The following is a 20,216-nucleotide window of genomic DNA, read 5'->3' on the forward strand; positions in this document are numbered from 1 at the left end:
CATTTCCCCACCACCCTGCCTTCAATATCTCCAAGTAATCATCAATCTCATTACTATCTTCATAATTCCATACAAAGGCAGAAAGCAGAAAAGGATCCATCAACAGCGACCATATAAAACTCATAGAGACTTCAATCTAAGTGGAAGCAGGCACTTTTAAAGGAGCCCTGATGGCAGAGTTGTTCAATGTTGACCTGGTAACCAGAAGGTCAGCTCTTCAAACCCACAAGCTGCTCCTCTAGATAAAGGTGGGCTTTCTGCTCCCATTAAAGTGTTGCAATATTGGAAACTTACAGGGGCATATCCTCCAGGATGACCGTGACTTGACCCAATCCAATTTTATTAAAATTTTAGAATAATTTGACCTTAGGCCCATAAGGAGATTAAATGATAAGATTGTACATTCTTGTCTAATTGCTAAAGTCCACTTTACAATGCTTTTTATCTGATCTTCGCACTGTTGACCTTCCTAGTCTGTGTGCATTGGGGCTTCATCAGACGTTCATCTCTCATAGGCATCCTGCCCCTGAATTCCAGGCTACCGCTGCCATCTATTGCTTTCCACAAGCAGGGCATTTAGATTTAGAAAATGCTACTGTTCCCTTCTCCAGGTTTGGATCCTGTTAATAGCTATTTTCTTCCAAGCTATATTTGCTTGTTTTTCTTCAGTTTGATGGTCCTTTCAATACTTTTCAACAACACCGTAACTCAAATACCTCAATTCTTTCTCAATTCTCCATATTAATAGTTAGGCTTTCATGTACATATCGGATGATGGGAAATACAACGGCTTGGATCAGGAACACCTTAGTTCTCAATGTGACATCTTTGCTTCGTGAGGCTTTAAGGACATTTTGTGCAGCAGATTTGCCCAAAGCAATCCTTCGTGTGATTTCTTACTCAATATCACTTCTTCCATGAGCATTGGTTGTAGAATTAAATCAAACGAAATCCCTGATGATGTCAATCGTTTCTTAATATATCATGATGTTGCCCAGCTCTGGTGGTGCTGTGGGGTAAATATTGGGCAGTTCAAAACCAGCAGCTGCACTGAGGGAGAAAGTTGAGGCTACTCCATCCTTTAAAGATCTACAGTCTCAGAAACCCTACACAGCATCTTGATGAGTTAAAATCCATTCTGTGGCAATGGGTTTAGCTGGCTTTGACCTACTGGTCCAATGGTGAGGTAGGTACAAGCCATACTGATGTCTGTCATCTTCAATCCACTTCAGCAAGCAGGATTGTGTCATATGTACAGTTCTGATTGTTAATACATCTTCCCCCTATCCTAAAGCAATGTTTTTCTTCATACAGTCCAGCTTCTGAGATCATTTTCTCATTATACAGATTGATTAAGTATTGTGAAAATATGTAGCCCTTACGTACACCTTTCTTGATTTTAAATGATGCGGTATCCCCCTATTATGGTTAAATGCATGATTGTCTTTAGTCTATGTGCAGGTTCTACATGAGCACAACTAAGTGTTCTGGAATTCCCACTTGTCTCAATTTTATACTGTTTATTATGATTCACATATTGGGGTATCTGCCTGAACGTGAACTTGTCTGCTTTCACAATTGAGTGAACCATTTTCATTACACACATTTCTTTCTATATATGCACATATATATGAAATCACTGATTTTGATTCTCTGGATAACCAAGCATGACACAGAGACCAACAGAAGTTTAATATCACCAATAAGCACAAATCCAAGGGCTGAATATGGAAGAAACCATCAATTGCTTATATCCATTTTGAGTTGCAGCTGAAGAACATCCAAAGAACTCTACAAAAGTTAGCATACAATTTTGACTATGTCTTGCTTGAATTTAGAGATCATCCATTTCAAGAATTGTTATGAAGGCTTGAACACCAATAACAAAAGACCATACAGACGAGTTGAGGGATGATACTAACAAAGAAAGCGAAAGGCCACTTAAAAAGAGAAGAGAGAACAAAATGAATGTCAGAGGAGATGTTCAAACTTGATCTTGAGTATAGAAGAGCAAAAGCAAATGGAAGAAATGATCCAAGCAGACAGTTGCAAAGGGAAAACTGCGCAGACAAAGTGAAGTATTATAATGAGATTAGCCAACAGCAGGAGTTAGAAAATTCAAACAGAAAAACATGTCACTTTCCAAGCTGAAATAACTGAAGGATAAACAAGTCAATCTTCAAATCACAATTTTGAAGGAATCCATAAGCAAAATATTGAGGCATGAAAGAAACCTCAAAAGAAGATAGAATGAATACACCGTTGTCAGACAGAAGAGGACGACATTCTCCCATTTCAGGAAGTAGCATCTGACGGCATTGCCTACTGGGGGTGGAACTGGAAGTATTGGCAGGTGGGGGGAAAGGGGAGCCTGAAATAGCAGTTATCTACACTTTATCCTGGATTATGGGCGTTACCACAATCTTTTTTAATGACAAGGTGGAGGGGTGGTATGTCAAATAAGTTTGGGGACCTATGATCTTGAACAAATGGCACTGACAGAAGGAATTTAAGCTGCACCGAGACATTGGCTAAAAGCAAAGCCCCAGGAACCATGAGAATACTAAATGAGACATGTCAGCTAGCATGCATCACATTAGAAGCATTTCCTGAGTTACGCTAAGCAACCTGAAAAACATCTACCTGACTGACTGAATGGAAGAGATCCATATGAATGCTTCTTCTAAAGAAAGGTGGTTCATCAGATTGGGGAAATTATTGAAGCAAGGCCTTAATGCTATTCCCGAAAATTAGCATTTAGTCAATTCTGACTCATCGTGACTGTCTAGAGGGCTTTTGAGACTCTTCACCATTATTGTAGCAGAACATCGCATCTTTCTCTGAAGGGGCAGCTGTGCAGTTTGAACTTCCGATCTTGGGGCTAGCAGTCCAACACTGATCCCACAGGCCTCTAGGGCTTCGCCCTTCACACCATGTGCAAGAAAAATGTTGGAACTACCAGAATTAAAAGCCAGATTCCGAAGAGGACGTGGAACACGGGATATCATTGTTGATGCCAGATAGGTCCTGGCTGAAAGCATAGAACAACAGAAAGATAATTTACTGTGTTTTATCAACTGTGCAGAAGCATCCAATTGTGTGGATCGGAGGAAATTATGGATAACATTGTGAAGAAAGAGAATTTCATAACTGGTAATTTGCTCTTGTGGAATCTGTACCTAGAACAAGTAAGTGACAATTGTGCAGACAGAGCAAGGGGACACTGCCTGGTTCAACATCAGGAGAGGCGTGTGTCAGGGTTGTATCCGCTCACCACGCATGTAAAACCTGTGTGCTGAACCAGTAGTCTGAAACAGTGGAGGACCAGTAACTTTCCACTTTGTGCAAGGGATAGGTTAGACTGCTGAACTTCCGGGTAACAGCAGAGTGCTTTACTCATTGGGCCTCCAGGGATCCTTTTATGTTGAGGCTATGGGTACATTTATCTGTGTGTCAGCCACATTCAGCCACAAGTTATTCTTCTGTATGTGCTTGGAGGAGGATTGGTCCAATGGACATGAGATCGGCCTGTGAAAGTCACAGATGAAATCTCAAGGGCTCAGGACTAACCCTCAGTGGGAAATGAAAAGGCAAGGATGGGTTGGAAACAGAAGAGAAGCAAAATGTGCTGGTTTGTTTGCAAAGGGAACTGCAGGGACGGCTGCCTAGAGCTGAAGAAGAAACGCATCCTGTGGAAAAGATGAGGAAGGAGGTCGTGGTCTCAAGGTAGTGTCCACAGGACTTGCGGCTTGTCAGAGAAAGGCTATGACAGTGCCCAAACCTTGGGACCGTCACCTGATGGCATATTCACTAAAATCATAGCTCACTAAGGCTGCTTCCCAAGCCTGAATGAATTCATGTTGTTGTATTAAAAACCATCTTGTGTTTGTCATTAAACCCTGTTTTAATGACTCCTGGTCAACATTTTGAAATAACTCCCCAAATATCTTTGGGAAAGAGTGTTTTATGTGACAAAGGACTTCTATTTTGTATCCTATTGAAGCTAATTCCTAATTGTGTTTAATGCAATGGCCTCCCCCACCTTTTATTTTTTAATAATCATAGAACTCTTTGCAAGTACTTTTAAGAAGTGTTATAAAAAAATCATGACATTGTAGGTATCCTGTGGAGGTCAACATCTTCCCATCCCGTTCTCTTCCCTACATTAGCATAAGAGAAAACAGCGGGTCATCACAGCGTTCTTAACAGTCTTACAATTCCTTAGTACACTGTATAAAAATCTTTAATTACTGCAATAAAGAAGAGGCATGTATTACTGCTGGTGCATTTTGGCCCCTCCTCTGCCAATCCCTCCCCGGGGCTCCATAATTGCTTTAGCCAACCATTAACCCAAAGCAAGGAACTAATAGAGAGTATATTATTGTTTAAATAATGCATTTGCTTTGAATATACAATTATGGAGTGTGGATAGGAAGTCATGAGAAGAATATAATTTAGTGTGGATCAGGAGGCTTGGCTTTTAAACCACTTTTTTCTTTCTTTCTTTCTTTCTTTCTTTCTTTCTTTCTTTCTTTCTTTCTTTCTTTCTTTCACTATTCAAGTTCCAAATTACTCGGGTGCCCATTTTCTTAAACCTCATCTTAAGCAAATGTGTCTGTACATGAGCAGGCTGCCAGGAACTGGCATGCTTCAATCATTTCTGTTTTCCCAATGATTCATTACAAGTCCTGCATCCTCATTGATTAACCAATGACCTGCATCACTGAGTAATAAACTGGGGGGAAAGGAGCATTCAGTTGCTGTTGCCACAGAGGTGAGTCTTTGTTGAGTCACCCAGATTTGAATCGCATTTAACAGATATTTATTGTGGGTCTGTGATAGGCCAGTCACTGTGGGATTATAAAGATGAAAGAAATCAGAGATCATAAATTTGGGTAAGTATAATTTAGCCAGGATGGGAAAGTAAAACAGCCTACCTAGCAACACAAAATGCAGTTTGAAAAGTGAAACCAGTCCTTCTGAAGATGTGCATGAAGTCCGCTTCCATGTAGCTCATCAGCTGGGCTCAGCGTGAAAGGACAGACAGCCTGTGGGGACGACGGGGAAAGCATGGACAAACCAGATTAGGGAGATTCAGGTTGGGAGATGCAAGTGTGACCTAACAGTTAAAGAACACTGAGGAGCTCACACTGGAGGAGACAGGAACAAAGATAAGGTTAGAAATAGGGATAGGCTGGGAGTGATCACCACCATGCAGGTCTTCAGCACAAGGCTTCAGGGCTGGGGACTCCCTTAATGAGCGAGAGAGTGTCACACTCAAGGTCTGCACCCATGAAAGTTAGGCTCCTCAGCCAAGATGCTCAGCAGTACAAACCCTCATGATGTGACTGAACACCAAAGAAATCAACTCCACGATGGGATCTTCTGTGAGCAGCCAAAAAGATTAGGAAGAAGTGTAATCCTCTCCATCAGGTCTTAGCTCAGATGCAATTGAAGAAACTTCCCCAGGGATCAGGCCCAATTCCCACATTTAAGTAGACACTGTGGAAAAGAGTACTTGATTTTTGCTACGTGGGGATGCTGTAATCTTGGCCCATTGTCCTCTGGGTCTTTGGACTGGAGCCAATGGCTTGCAAGGTTGCCTGCCTATCCCAGGCGCCACCAGCAGCATGCCCTCTGACCTCCCGACCTTGGATTTATTTGTCTCTCTAGTCACGAGCCTGACCTTGGAAACATCTACCTCTGTAACCTGTGGAGTTTCTGTTTATCCTGGGGTCATGAGCACCTGGAGTTCAGACAGTCAAGAGAAGCCTCCAGATTAGCATCCAAGTCACAGGCTTTAAAAAAGACTGGACTCAGTTCCACAACGGTGTGAACCACTTTCCTGATACACATTTCTTTCAATATGTGGGTGTGGGTATACATGCTATGATCTTGCTTCTCTAATAAACCAGCCAATCCACATGGAAGGAAAATTGCATCCTGAGAGCTTCACAAATACCAGAAATCCAAATGTGATCCTGTTTCAGTCTCATAATAACTTTGTACTTGGAACTGCTGTGCCCTGTCCAGGCTGGTGCATACACTTAGCACCCTTGAATACTATACCAGAAGACTGGAAGCCTGAGTCCATCCAGAGGCACCTTGAGAGAAATGCACGAAGCCTTCCTTCCAACCCAAATGAATCTGTCCTATGATACACACCTGGTTCTCCATTAGAAGTCAGAATGGACTCAACATTCAGTTTTGGCTGGTTTCTCTCCTGTTTCTGAGAAAACTGTGCAGAAAAGAAGCAAACATGTCTGTAACATCACGCTGACAGAAAAAAGCCTGTGCCCAAGCTGCTTGCTTTCAAATCAACTGTGTTTGCAACATGGATAGATGCTTTGATTATGAGCTTGTGTGGTGGTTGGGAATCTTAAAGAGCGTACATATGCGTGATCTGATGTGTTGTGCATATTCATAGTGATATGTATTATTAGCTATCATTTTCTTTCAGGCCACAGAAGGGATCATAAAACACTCACATGACCTCTATAAAAGTTCAACCAATGCTGTTGAACTTTTATTTATTTATCTGGGTCTCATTGGTTCTACAGAGAGTGAGGTACACTCAGAATATCAGTCTAGTCTTTCTCCCCAATGGTCTATAGCTCTGTTCACATCTCCATGTCCATGAATAGGCAGACTATTAAACATAGATGGTTACCAATAAGGGAACTGGCATTTTAGGAAGACCTGGGAAGACCAATAAGATAACTGGCATTTTAGGAAGATTCTTATATTCCCTAAAGCACTCATGGCCTATGACATGAAGGCAGCAGGTAAGGATAACCCTGGATGAGCAAGGTAGCCTAGGAATCAGAGCAATGGAGGAGACAGAGGCAAGGAGGTGAATGAGGTCAGGGTGACCTGGGTCAGGTTTAAAATGCAGGGGAGAAGATAGGCTTTGGATGCTGGAGAAGTCAGAGAGAGCACAGAGTGGATACCACTCACAAAGGGATGAGGGAGTGGAGTCTAAGAGCCCATGATGTCTATAGCTGGAAATGGAAGGTAAGACTCTCTCTCTGAATGGAGCCAGAGAAAGAGGAGTAGATACAGGTGAGTGGATGACAATGTGGGGAGGGTGATGGACTTCAATTACGCCCCATCACTGATTACAGGCAAGTTCATTCTGCTCAGGTTCTGGAGCTCTGCTCCGTATAGAGACACAAAGATTAGGAAGACTCAGTCCTGTCCTGAGAGACTTCCCAGTGGAGGAGGACCCCAGTTGAGAATGACATGCTTCTCAAGTGCACTGGAGCAAAAAGCCATGCTGATTAACAAAGAGCAGATTTGATGGTCGAGGGCCTCCTCAGCTGCAGAGAAACTGTTCCGGGTCATGTTTTCATCTTAACCCCTGTGACTGGGCTGTCAAGTGAGTTTCCAATCCCAGATCTACTGCTAATGACATACATCACAGTGGGCCACTGCATACAATGGCCACAAAAGAGACCAGCTGTGAAATGCTTGCTTCAACTTCACCCTGAGTGCAGGGCTGCTCAAGAGATATGCTAGTCACAGGCGTACCCATACCAAGAATGCCCGTGGAATCTGGACAGTGTAAAAGGAACACTGAAGATATCATATACTTGAATCAATTGTTTTGGATATAAAACAGTGTGGATTACCAAAAAAGCAAATACAGCAGAGAGAAAACTAAAAGGCACCTTAGAAGTGAGGATGGACAGATTTCATCTGAGTTACTTTGGTGATGTCGCCTGGAAAGAGTGATCACTAGAAAAGAACAACATGCTTGGTCAAGTAGAAGATCAATGAAAAAGAGGGAAAACTTTGAAATGAACTGACGCCATACGTGCGACGGTGGATCCAAATCTACCAATGATGGTGAAGATGGCAAAGGACCTGGAAGCATGGAGTCCTGTTACACAGAGGGCCATCATGAGTCACAGCCCACTTGCTGGCAATCGGCTACATCAACATTGGCAAGGTGCTGAGTAATAGGGGGACCATCTGTCTCCACAGGCTGCCGGGATCTGGGGGCTGCATGGTAAGGATGAGAATCTTGACCACAAGAACAAAGAGTCTGAAGCTCTTTTTCTTTCCCTGTCAACTTAAGGGCACGTGTTGAAGTTAATTCCCAACTTACCCTGCTGTTTTCTTAAAATAATTGAAAAAGAAATTAGCAGCTGTCTTAGCAGTGGGGAGCATGCCACTCAGCTCCCTGCTTCTAGTACATATTTCTGGCTGGTGGTCTTTGAAGCTAAAAATAACACCAAAGTAAATTTGAGCATTTTAGTATCTGCAACTCCCAAAGAGTTGTTCCACTAATCACATGGTCCAGGCAGCTGAACTTTGCATGCCTAGCCCATGCCCTATGTACGGAAATCCCCTATAAGGTATTTGAAGAATTAACTCTGAGAGTCCTTGTTTCCACTCTTGTGGAGAGAGTGAGCAAGGGAAGTGTTCACACCAGAGGCATTTGGGAGCTCTATATTTGCTTTGTCATATTCTTTCTTATCTCTTTTTAATACTCAGAGCTCAGAAGATAATACAGACTCAACTTCTATATTTCCAATGATGAAGCCTGTTTTTGTTGTTGGTATTATTTGTTAACTACCATCAACTTTGTTAAGCTACATAAGGACCTTATGAATAACAGAAAAATCTAACCTCTCCTCAACCATCCTCACAATTGTTCTGACATTTGGGCCCATTGTCACAGCCACTGTATTCATCTGTTTTGTCAAGGGCCTTCCTCATTTTTGTTGCTCCTCTACTTTGCTAAGCTTGATGTCCTTAACCAGGAACTGGCCTCTTCAGACCACATGTCCAAGTTATAGGAGACTGTGTTAGGCAGGGTTCTCTAGAGAAACAAAACCAGGACACACATACACACACACACACACACACACACACACACACACACACACACACACAAAGCTAATTAGTTCAACTCATTTCCAGGGAACAGTTTATATACTGGAAGTCCTTCAACTCACAAGGGCTGCTGAATCCAAGGTCAAGGAAGCAGACAGCTGAGTTTTCCCTCAGGCAATGCAGGCAGTCCAGCCACAGGCAGCAAACAGCAGGCAAGTCACTAACAGACAGCAGCTCAGGAGCTTAGAAAAGCTGGCCCAGATGGGATATTGAATGCAAACAATGCAAGACGACAGGATCCACCAGCCTCAAGCTCAAGTGATGTACACACCAGCAGCGTGGTAAAGCAGGTATCAAAGGAACCTCAAGCTCTAGTGACACGATCTATAGGTTGGCTGTCCCACAGGTAGTGTGGGACAATTGAGGTAGAGAATTAGCTAAAGCAGCCACACACTGGTCCAATCATCAGAGAGCCAAAGGCAGATGGCCGGACCTTCCTGAGCCATTTTTTCTCTTTGCCCTCCAATCAAACTGTGACCTTATTAACTTCACATATTCCTATTGGCCAGGTTGGTACAATAAACGTATCTATCACAGAAACAGTCTCACCATCCTTCTAGACAGCATCCTGGCTGTACTTTTTTAAGCATGTCATGGTACTTTCAATATTCTTTACCAACACCATAGGTCTTCTTTATTCAATTTCAGTTTTCACATGCATAGGAGGAAATTGAAAATATTTTAGCCGTCAAAGTAACGGTTTTGCTTTTCAATACTTTAAAGAGGTCTTATGCAGCAGATTTACCCAGTACTCGACTGCTGTTTCCATGAGTATTCATTGTAGACCCAAGTGAGAGAAAATATTTGAGAACTTCATTTTTTTTCTTGATTTATCATGAGGTTACCTATCGATCTAATTATGAAAATTTTGGTTTTCTTTATTTTGAGTTGTAATTCATACTGAAGGCTTCATGTTTCAAGTCTTCCTCATTTTCAGCAAGCAAGGCTGTGTTATCTGCATAAAATAGATAGTTAATAAGCCTTCCTCCAATCCTGAGACTGCATTCTTCTCCATATAATCCATTCCTCTGATGGTTTCCTTAATCAGAGAAAAATGAATTTATGTGTAAGCCTTTTATATGATATACTTGCTAATTCAAACATATGCGTGTGCCCTAGCTCAAGTATTAGAGGAGCCCTGTTGGTGTGGGGGGGTAATGGGATAGACTGCAATCACTAAGTCAGCAGTTCAGACTTACTAGGAGCTCTGGTCAGAGAAAGAGGAGGCTGTCTGATTCCATGAAGACTTACAGCCCAGAAGCAAAGGGACAGTTTGACCCTGTCCTATAGCATCCCTGTGAGTAGGAATAATCTCTATGAGATGTTGAGTCTCATTTTTGGAATTCATATATGTGATGTGCGCCATTTTTAGGTATGTAGGATGTATTTATTTTGCTGACTTGAGCTTCTGTTGGAATACTAAATTTGCAAGTCATACATTTTTAAATGAGAAATTCATGTTGATTTATTGTTATGGATTGAAGTCCTAATCCCTGACACCTGTAAATGTAACCCTGTTTAGGAATTGTGTCTTTGAAGCACATCATCTAAATTGATGTTAGGTCACAACACACTAAGGTGGGTCCTAAGCCAAAACAAATTATGCTCTTATTAAAAGACACATGGAAGAAATGGAGCCATACAATGATGGAAGCAGTGTTTGAAGTGACTTCCAAGTCAAGGTGCATCAAGAAGCCAGAACAAAAGGATACCAAAACACAATGACACTAAGAACACAAGGTCATCTCACCAGATGCTTGCAACAGAATCCTCAGAAAGCATCAATGTGGCCCACAACCTGATTTCAGAGCCCTGCCCTCCAGAACTCTGCAACAACACATTTCTTCTCTTATAAAAGCCACCAGCATTTGGAACTACTGACCATGACGTTGGCAGTTCAAACCCCACAGGTGTTCCACGGAAGAAGCATGAGGCTGTTTGCTCCTAAAACGATATACAGCTTCAGAGACTTACACAATGTCACTATGAGTTGGCATCAACTTGGGGGCAGTGGGTTTAATTCAATATAGAGAACACTCAAATTTAGTCTGATGACATATGGCAAAAGAGTGACTATTTAATTACTGATGTGCTAACCATACATTGGATAAATGCACAATAGAGTCTATAAATTCTGGAAAATTGGAGCCATTGAGAAATATGTAGGTCCTGTTCCAGGGTTGGGAGCATCTGTAATGCTGTCCTTTGTGGCCAGGGCATGAAAAGGAGGGATAAATATATTAATATACTTCTTTGGGTGCTTGAAGAATTTGCAGGATAATGTCCTTCATGAATTCTAAGCTTCTCCAAAGAATAGTCCTTGCAAAACCACACAGGGAGACTCATTATACTGGTGTCCTCAGGAGTTGCCAGGCCAGGCAAGATGGAGGCAGTGGTAATGCTGTCCTGGTGGTATGAGAGAAGTAGACCCCCACGGACACAGCTCAAGCAGTCCTTACATCGCACAGAAATCCAGGAAGGTCATCTCAGCACCAGGATTACAGTCATAGAGCGTGCTTTTCTGGCCAGGGGAAAGCACACCTGCGTGTGGGCTTTATATGCAGGCCCCTCTAAGTCAGCGCTCATTTATTTATCCAGCATACTCCCACTGAGCCCCTGCTTTGTGCAAGGGGAAAATGATATTTTCTGCCACCAATCAGTTTACAGTGTCTCATGATGAGTCTCATATTCAAACGCAGCCAAGCAAATAGGCAAAACAACAAAAGTAAAGTCTCCTGCTACTGCTTTGAGGGGTGTGTGTGTGTGTGTGTGTGTGTGTGTGTGTGTCTGTGTGTGTGTGCACGCACGCTGAACAAGTTTACTGAGAGTCCAGAGATCTAATGCCCTGAGACACCCTTATGAATCCCCTAGAAAAACTGTCAGGAGATTACCGGGTGGCTAAAACTGGGTTGTTCCCAGGGGTCAACTCCTCAAAATAAGTTCCATTGTTTGGTCCTAAGTGCAGGATGAGAACTCTAGGGCTCTTTATTAAACTCACGATTTAAATACCTGGAGACCTTGTTCAGGCATCTTGACCTCTCTGCCTCAGGTTCCCCACCTGTGCAATGGGTGAGGCTACGATAGTAATTCAGCAGTGCTCAAAGTAGATGTCATCCTATGGGGGCGCTTCAAAAAAAGTTTGTGGGAAAATATCGATCTTCAATTACATTTCCCCACATTTTTGAAGCCCCTTTGTGTGAGTTGGGTTCATTGTACCAACTAGGCCTCCATAGAAACATGTGGGTGGAGTTTAATCAGGTTGCAGCTTGATCGGAGGGTGACTGAGATAAATAATTTGGGAGGCTGGTATCCCATCTCTCTTCCTCTTTGGTGACCAGGTGAGAGTGCTGCTGCTTTCGTTAGTTCTTTGCCTCCACCAGACATTGCCTGTTAGCCATGGCAACGTGAGGCTAGTGTCACAGGGGCTAGAGGCTCCTGTCCTTGGCCACAGCTTGATTTGGAGATCCCATCAGGCATGCTTCTGCTAAGCTCTCTTACTACTGACTGTTGCTGCCCCACCCTGCTGGCAGCCTCTGCCGGTCTTGCCTGAAGGAAGACGGCTGCCCGCTTTCTATGCCTTGGGCCAGCAACCTACGTGAGTTGAAGGGCCTTCAGTATATTAACTGATCCACAAATGTGAGTTGAACTGAGTCCTCTGTACTGCTGTGTGGACAAATTAGCCATTATATCCTTCTCACTGTAAAAACATCTCTATCTCTATCTACATCTATATAATCATAAATGTCCCGGGTTTTGTTTCTCTAAAGAAGACTGCCTAACACACCCCACCCCCACTGAATGACACCACTATTGTTAAACAAGAAAACTAAAACAAAATAAAACAAAAAACCGGCACCATGAAGGCACTTCTAAGTGAGTCCGTAAGGCTAAGAAGCAGCAGAAGCAGGTCACCAGGCCATTCTTCCCTAGGAACCTCTATACGGACTAGAACCACCGATCTTTAGGTTTGCTCTCAAGGGCTTCACCCTTCTCACTGCCCAGACTGCTACTATGGCCCCTAGAATGCAAGGCTTCTCCCAGTCAGCTCCCTGAGAAGGAGGATGAGGAAGGCAAGCTGCACTTTTCATTGAATGACTCCGTCCGTGAGACCAGGAGAAAGACGAGGTTTGATTCAGCCCTGAAGCAGCCCTGGTGGTGTAGTGGTGATGTACTGGGCTGCAATCTGCATGTTTAGCAGTTCAAAACATCTCTGTGGGAGAAAGAAAGACTGGGCTTTCTACTCCTGTAAATAGGTACAGTCTTGGAAACCCACCACAGTGGGCTCTCCATGAGTCAGCAGTGACTCAAGGCCAGTGCGAAAGAATGGCAGTCTTAAAAACCCACGGGGACAGTGCTACCCGCTCCTAGAGGGTGTCTATGAGTCACAATCTGCTCGACGGCAGTGAGTCTGCTTCTTTCATTTCCATGGGACCAAGTACGGAACCCTTGAGGTGTGTGACATCCCTGTTGAACATCATTCTTTCCAGCATCGTTGACCCTGGACAAGCACACGCTCGCTTTCACATGATGGAGTTGTGGGGCATGGGAGCCAGTCATGGTGAGGTCTGCCCTGAGCTGGTCCTACTCTCCCTGCCTGCCACAACCCCAGTGCCGTTGATGCTCTGCTGAGGTTGGAGAGGTGAGGGACAGAAAATATGAATGAAGCCCAGAATAATACGATGCCGCCAAACTTCTGCTCTTTAGATGAAAATTCCTGTACGTGCTACAGCCCTTTAAGATATTATTTGCAAGGAGAAACAACCTGTCATTTGCTGTAAGCAGCCACTATACATGTTCTCCTTTTTAAAAAATCTGCAACACCTAACAGAACCAAGCATAACGACACCGTCTGTGAGCTGCTCTTTATTAATTTCCTTTGGGGGCTGGTGCCCATTCCCCACCATGGTCCCACCCTGTCTGGAGCAGTCGTTTGGCTTCGACTCACTAATAAGCCGTGCTTTGGTTAAGGGCGGCCATTTACAGTACGTCCTCGCTCAGTAATAATTAAAATCCAAGGCCCAGAGATTTCAACTATTTTGCAGAGACCCTAGTCCACAGTTTCCCTGGAAATGTCAAGCATTCAGAAAGTGTCATTCTTCAAAGCACCTCTGGTAAATCTGTAGGCTCTGGGTGGTGACAATGAGAATGTCAATGAGTGCTGTATTCAAATGACCCAGGAATGCGTCCCTGTGCCTCTTGGGAGCAAATGCCTGGGCACAGTTACATTCCAGGTTTTTCCTGAATTTCAACTGTCTTTCTTAAGCCAGACCACATTTTATATTAATCAGCTGAGTGAAAGCAGTCCGATGCTGCTGCTGGGGAAGCACTGGACTCGGCGCTGAAAGATCAGCAGATCAAGCCCACAGGTGTTCTGAGGGAGAAAGACAAGGCGATCCACTCTGTCAAGGTTCACAGCCTCCAAGTCAGGAGTCAGCACAGACTCCCTAGCAGTGATTTTGAGCTGATAACTCGCAGTGGACTAGGTGGGTGTGGGTTGGGTTTGGGTTTGGGAGTGACTGATGATTTTCAGGGTATTGAAATATGTGCAACTTCTTATAAGTACCTACAGTTGAAAGTTATAAAAGCAGGTCTGATATGTGGCCACTTAGACAATTTCATCTTATACTGTGTTCTAAAAATATTTTCCCAGAGTAAGGTCACTCCCACACGCAGAAATCACCATCTGAGCTCATATGCGTATGCGTTCCGTGAAACAAGCTGTGTGTCTTGGGTGTGGTTATGAAACCGACATCCGTCAGTAGTAGGAATAAACTCCACCACAACTAACCAGACCAACAAAAGTGTCCTCACCCTTTTAAGACCACAGCAATTGGACCAAGGGATAATGCCAGGAGTCCTGGTAGCATGGTAGATTGCTGTTTGGGCTGCTAACCATAAGGTCAAGAGTTCAAAACCACCACAGCTCCATGGGAGAGAGAGAGGAGGATTTCTGCTGCCACGTTGATTTACAGCTTCAGGGACCCAAAGTGGGCAGGGTGTTCTGTCTTATAGGGGGGCTTGGAGTCAGAACTGACTAGATGGCAGTGAGGATGTATGAGGCCCACACATCAGACAGTGTTCTTAAGCATAGTCTATCATAAGGGGGGGGGGTGCAGAACTGGGCAAGATTTCGTTTCTGTAATGTAAGTGTGGCCACGAGTTGGAACTCACTTGTTGGCACCCAACAAAAACAAGAACAGCATATTCCTAGATGATATCATATCAGTTGCCAGACATTATACATAAGTGACCATCAGTGTTTCAGTGTTAAAAGCATGCCTCTCCCCATTTTCTATGTATTTTTGTTATTCTTCCTTGTATGTCATCAAGTCAATTGTCAAATCACCACAACTTCATACAGCTGAGTAGAAGTGACCCAGAGGGTTTCTTAGGAGTTAACCTTCATACGTGAGATTGCCAGGTCTTTTCTCTGAAGTCCTTTGAGGGGATTTGAACCACTAACCTTTGGGCTAGCAGCTGAGTGCTTAACAATTGTGCCAGCACAGCTCTTTGCTATGAAGTGCACGTATCAGTATGTAGAACAGTGTCAGCCTCCCCTGGAACTTCGTAGAGACTTATATTCCCTGGTCTGCCTCTTCAGGGAGTCCAGGCTCTGAAGATGCAGATTCTGCAAGAGGTTCTGCTGCTTAATCTAGGCCCAAGAGACAGGGCACTGCAGGAACCAGGGCACTGATAGTTGCATTTGCAAAGACCTGAAGATCAACCTAGAGTGCTCACAAAAAAGGTCAAGGCCCCTCAATGAGGTGGATTGACACAGTGGCTACAATACTAGACTGAAGCATAGCGACCCTTGAGAGGCAGGACCAGGCTGTGTTTCATTCTGCTACATATGGGGTCAGAAGGTCGCTCTGGCTCAGAAGCAACTCAATGGCACACAACAACCACAACAAAGATCAAGATTTCTGAGACTGATCGGTAAACATCTAGAGACCTCAAGACTGAAGTTGCCATGGATTTTGTCTTGCTTGAATCCACAAGTGATGCTCTAGGAGACAGCAGTCTAGCGTGAATCTGGAACACAAAACTTCTTCGAAGTGTCCAAAGCCAAGGAGGTTATTTTGAGAACTAAGGTGTGCTTGACTCAATTTATGGTAGTTTCAATCACCTCCTCTGCATGTGAAACTTGGACATTGAATACGGAAGACTGACTAAGAATCTGTGTCTGAATGATGGTGTTGGTAAAGACTACTGAAAGTATCATAGACCGCTCAAGGAACAACCCCATCGATCTAGGATAGAAATGCATCCTTCTGTGAAGCAAGACGTTGAGAGTCTTTCTCACATGCTTTGGACATGCTGTAAGGATAGACCAAGGACGTCATGCTTGCTAAAGCCTTGGACAGCAAAAACGAAGAAGACCCTCTATATAACGGATCAGCATTTGCAACAATGGCTCAGTCACAGGAGCATTTCATGGAGGGTGCAAGGCTGTACAGTGTTCTGTTCTTCGTTGGGCCTTTCTGACTCAGCACTGACCAAGCAGCACCTAGAGACACAACAAAACTCAGGAAACTCCTAGGCATAGTGGTCAAGCACGTGGTGACTCTTAGCTGGACGTTGGTAGTCTAAGCCCCTAAGGCATTTCTCAAGAAAAAGGTGACTCTAGAGAGGAAGTTAGAGGACAACCTGCAAGGCCAGGTGTGCGCTTACTTGCAACTCCGCCGAGAGAGATGCACTTCAGAAACACTAGGACAAACCTGACCCAGTAACTCCGGGAGATTTCATCCCTGATTGCGATAGTATAGATTCCAGGGAGTTTGCAACTTCACACTGAAGATGAAACCTCTCCAACTCGGTTGTAAACCCACTTCCCAAACCCTTCCAGAATCACCGGGTAAAGTTATAGCACGTGAGTGATGTTTACAATTCTACTCTACATCCAACTCACTGCCATTGAGTTGATTCCACCTCATAACAATCCTATAGGACAGGGTAGCACTGCCCCAGGAGGTTTCCAAGACTGTAGCTCATTACAGGAATAGAAAGCCTCTTCTTTTTTCCATGGAGAGATTGGTGGTTTAGAACTACTGACCTTGTGGTGGACATCTGGCACTAATTTCTTTCTTTTTTTTAAATACATCATTTTATGGGGGGTTCTTGCAGCTCTTATAACAATCCATGCATTACTTGTATGAAGCATTTTTGTACATATTTTGCTATCATCATTTTAAAAATATTTATTTCCTTTCTACTTGAGTCCTTGGTATCGGCTCCTCTGTTTTCCCTCTCTCCCCCATCCTCCCTCCCTCAGTAACCCTTGATAAATTATAACTATTATTATTTTCATATCTTACACTACCTGCTGTCTCCCTCCACCCATATTTCTGTCATTAGTCCCCCTCTGGGTGGGGTGGGATGTTATATATCAATCATCTTCCTCTCCTTTTTCCACTCACCACCCCCCTACCCTCATGATATCACCACTCTTATTGTTCCTGAGAGATTTTTCTATCCTAGATTCTATGTGTCCATAGCACTTATCTATAACAGTGTACATGCTCTGGTCTAGTCAGATTTGTAAGGTAGAAATGGGGTCATGAGAGTTGGGGAGGAAGTATTAAAAATCTAGAGGAATGCTGTGTTTAGTTCGTGCTATACTGCACTCTGGCTGACTCATCCCTTCCTCATGACCCTTCTGTGAGGGGATGTCCAATTGTCCACAAATGAGCTTTGAGTCTCCACTCCAACCCCCCTTGTTTGCATTGAAATGGTTGTTGGTTTTGGATCTTCTGATGCCTGATACCTGATCCTGGTGACACTTCATGATCACACAGGCTAGTGTGCTTCTTTCACATGGGCTTTGCTCCTTCCCCACTACATGACCATTTGTTTAACTTCAAGCCTTTCAGACCCCAGATGCTGTATCTTCTAATAGCTGGACACCTTCAGCTTTCTTCACCACATTTGCTTATACAATCATTTTGTCTTCAGCAATGGTGTCGGGAGATGAGCATCACAGAACCCCAGGTTATTAGAACCAAGTGTTCTTGCATTGAGGGAGGAGTTGAATATAGGCCCACTGGATATTTGCTACCTTGATATTTAACAGATAAATATATGTGCATAAACCTATATCCCTATCATTGTATTTTAATATATTTACATATGTACATGCCTATAGTTATACCTCTATAAACACCTTTTACCTTCTAGTTCTTGCCTTTGTTTCTTTTACTTTCCTCCTATCCCACTCATGTTCCACCTTCATTCGGCTCTCTGTAAATACTTTCATCTACACTGCACTTGGTCAAACCCCACCAGACATTCTACACCCTCCTCACGATTGATTTTTTAGATCTCTTGTTTTTCTCTTGTCCCTGAATTTGTTGGCTCCTCCTTCCCTTTCCTCCACCTTTGCCTCTCCTCTCTCCATACCGGGAACCATCGGTCCCATTATTTTCTTCTCAAGATTTTTTATCTTGCCTATCTTATATAGATAGACATGAAAAAATGAATGAAAAGAAGGAGGGAGCCTATAAATAATTCCAGGTCTGTCGGTTGACCCTTATGTATTTTTTCTGATCGAAGCTGATGAGGTGCTTAGACTTTCCCTTCTAATGTGAAGTCTATGTTTGGGATTCCTTGGGGTCTTGGTTGCTTTGCTCCCCCTTTTGCTCTGTTATGCTCCCTTCTTGTTTGGTCTTGGGTGTGTGTGTGGGGTCAGGTGGGGGGTGAGGTGGGTAGTGTAGGGGGTTAGGGCACAATTCTTGTACTGTGTCTCCATCACTGTGGATCAGTGAGGGGACATCATGTTTTGTGGTGGGGCCGGCACTATGGTTCTCTCTGTGCCTTGACTGCTCTGAGCAGGAGTGTCTTCCTTGTGCTTGGTGGGCCAGGATGCGATTCTCTCTCTCTCTCTCACTTCCTCCCCCTCTTTCCCTCTCCTTTTCCCTCTCCCCCCACCTCTCTCTCTCCCTCTCTTTCCCTCTCCTTCTCCCTCTCCCTCTTAGTTTGCTCCCCTGTGGTCTAGGCAAACCTGTCACTCTCCCTGGGCTGTATCTTCAGTGCTGTCTTCTGTAGTACAATCAGCTGAGGTGGGGGGGGGGTTGATGTAGTTGGGATTGGGGCCAGCTCCACAGACCTCTGTTAGTTCAATACTTCATGACGGTATGTTGCCCTCAAGGCTTGGTGTACCAGGTTGACTGGTCCCTTTCTCTCTTTCCTGTGGAGACATAAACACTAGCCTCTCTGTGGGTGGGTTAGTACCCTGTTCCCCACTATCCATGTCCTCTTTTTTATTTCTTTTTCCTTTCCCCTCACTTTTAGTAGGCTGCCATATGCATCCCTGGGTTGAGTCTGACCCCTGCCAGAGTGTCTGGTCCTCATCTAGGGAATTTAGGGGCTTTCCCCCTATGCCTCTTGTGCATTTTAAGCTTACCTCAGTGGACTTGTGCTGTATTTGTCCTTTTGTTCTTGGCTTACTTCACTTAGCATAATTTCCTACAAAATCTTCCCATGTAATGATGTGCATCATGCATCCATCACTGCTTTTTCAGGGATGCATAGTGCTCCATTGTGTGTATGTACTAGAAATTTTTAATCTGTTTGCCCATTGAGAGAAATTTAGGTTGTTTCCAGCTCTTTGTGATTGCTGACACTGACTCCATCTAGGTATTCCTGAGGGCTCTGATGATGTACTGCACCATTGTGACTGGGACTGCATCACATCGGGAGTCTGTCTCTCTGTATCCATGTGAGTCTCTTTCTACTGCTGGTTCTGAGTCCAACATCGATGTCTGGCAAGGCTGAGATGCTAGGACACGGCCCATGGACACCTGTGCTCATCTCAAGGATGTGACAAGTCAAAGATATTGCAGTTCAGGTTCAGGACCTGTCCCCCGCTGCTGGAGACTTCTGAACAAAGCAATGATAACCTTGCTTCTGAACAAAGCAATGATAACCTTGCTTCTGAACAAAGCAATGATAACCTTGACTTATTGATGTGTCATTTCTTTTTTTTTTAGATTATTTTATTGGTGGCTCATACAACTCTTATCACAATCCATACATACATCAATTGTATAAAGCACATTGCAACGTGACATTTCTATGTAACTATTTGCCTCCAACCCTAGGGCAAGCAGAAGGCCCTACAGTCTGGGTTGAAGGAGAACACACTCAATTCAGAATCACTCCTTTCTTTGAATGTTGAGGTTCTTAGAGGGCTTCGCAAAGGGGTCCTATCAGGGAGGCCTAAAAGGGGTCTCTGTTAGGGACTCCAGAGGCATAGCCATTTGGCCTTTCCACACGAAGGCACCTTACTGCCTCTGATACATGCAGTCTGTGTGCTCCAC

This window comes from Tenrec ecaudatus, chromosome 2 (assembly GCF_050624435.1).
Source record: "Tenrec ecaudatus isolate mTenEca1 chromosome 2, mTenEca1.hap1, whole genome shotgun sequence".
NCBI lineage: Eukaryota > Metazoa > Chordata > Mammalia > Afrosoricida > Tenrecidae > Tenrec > Tenrec ecaudatus.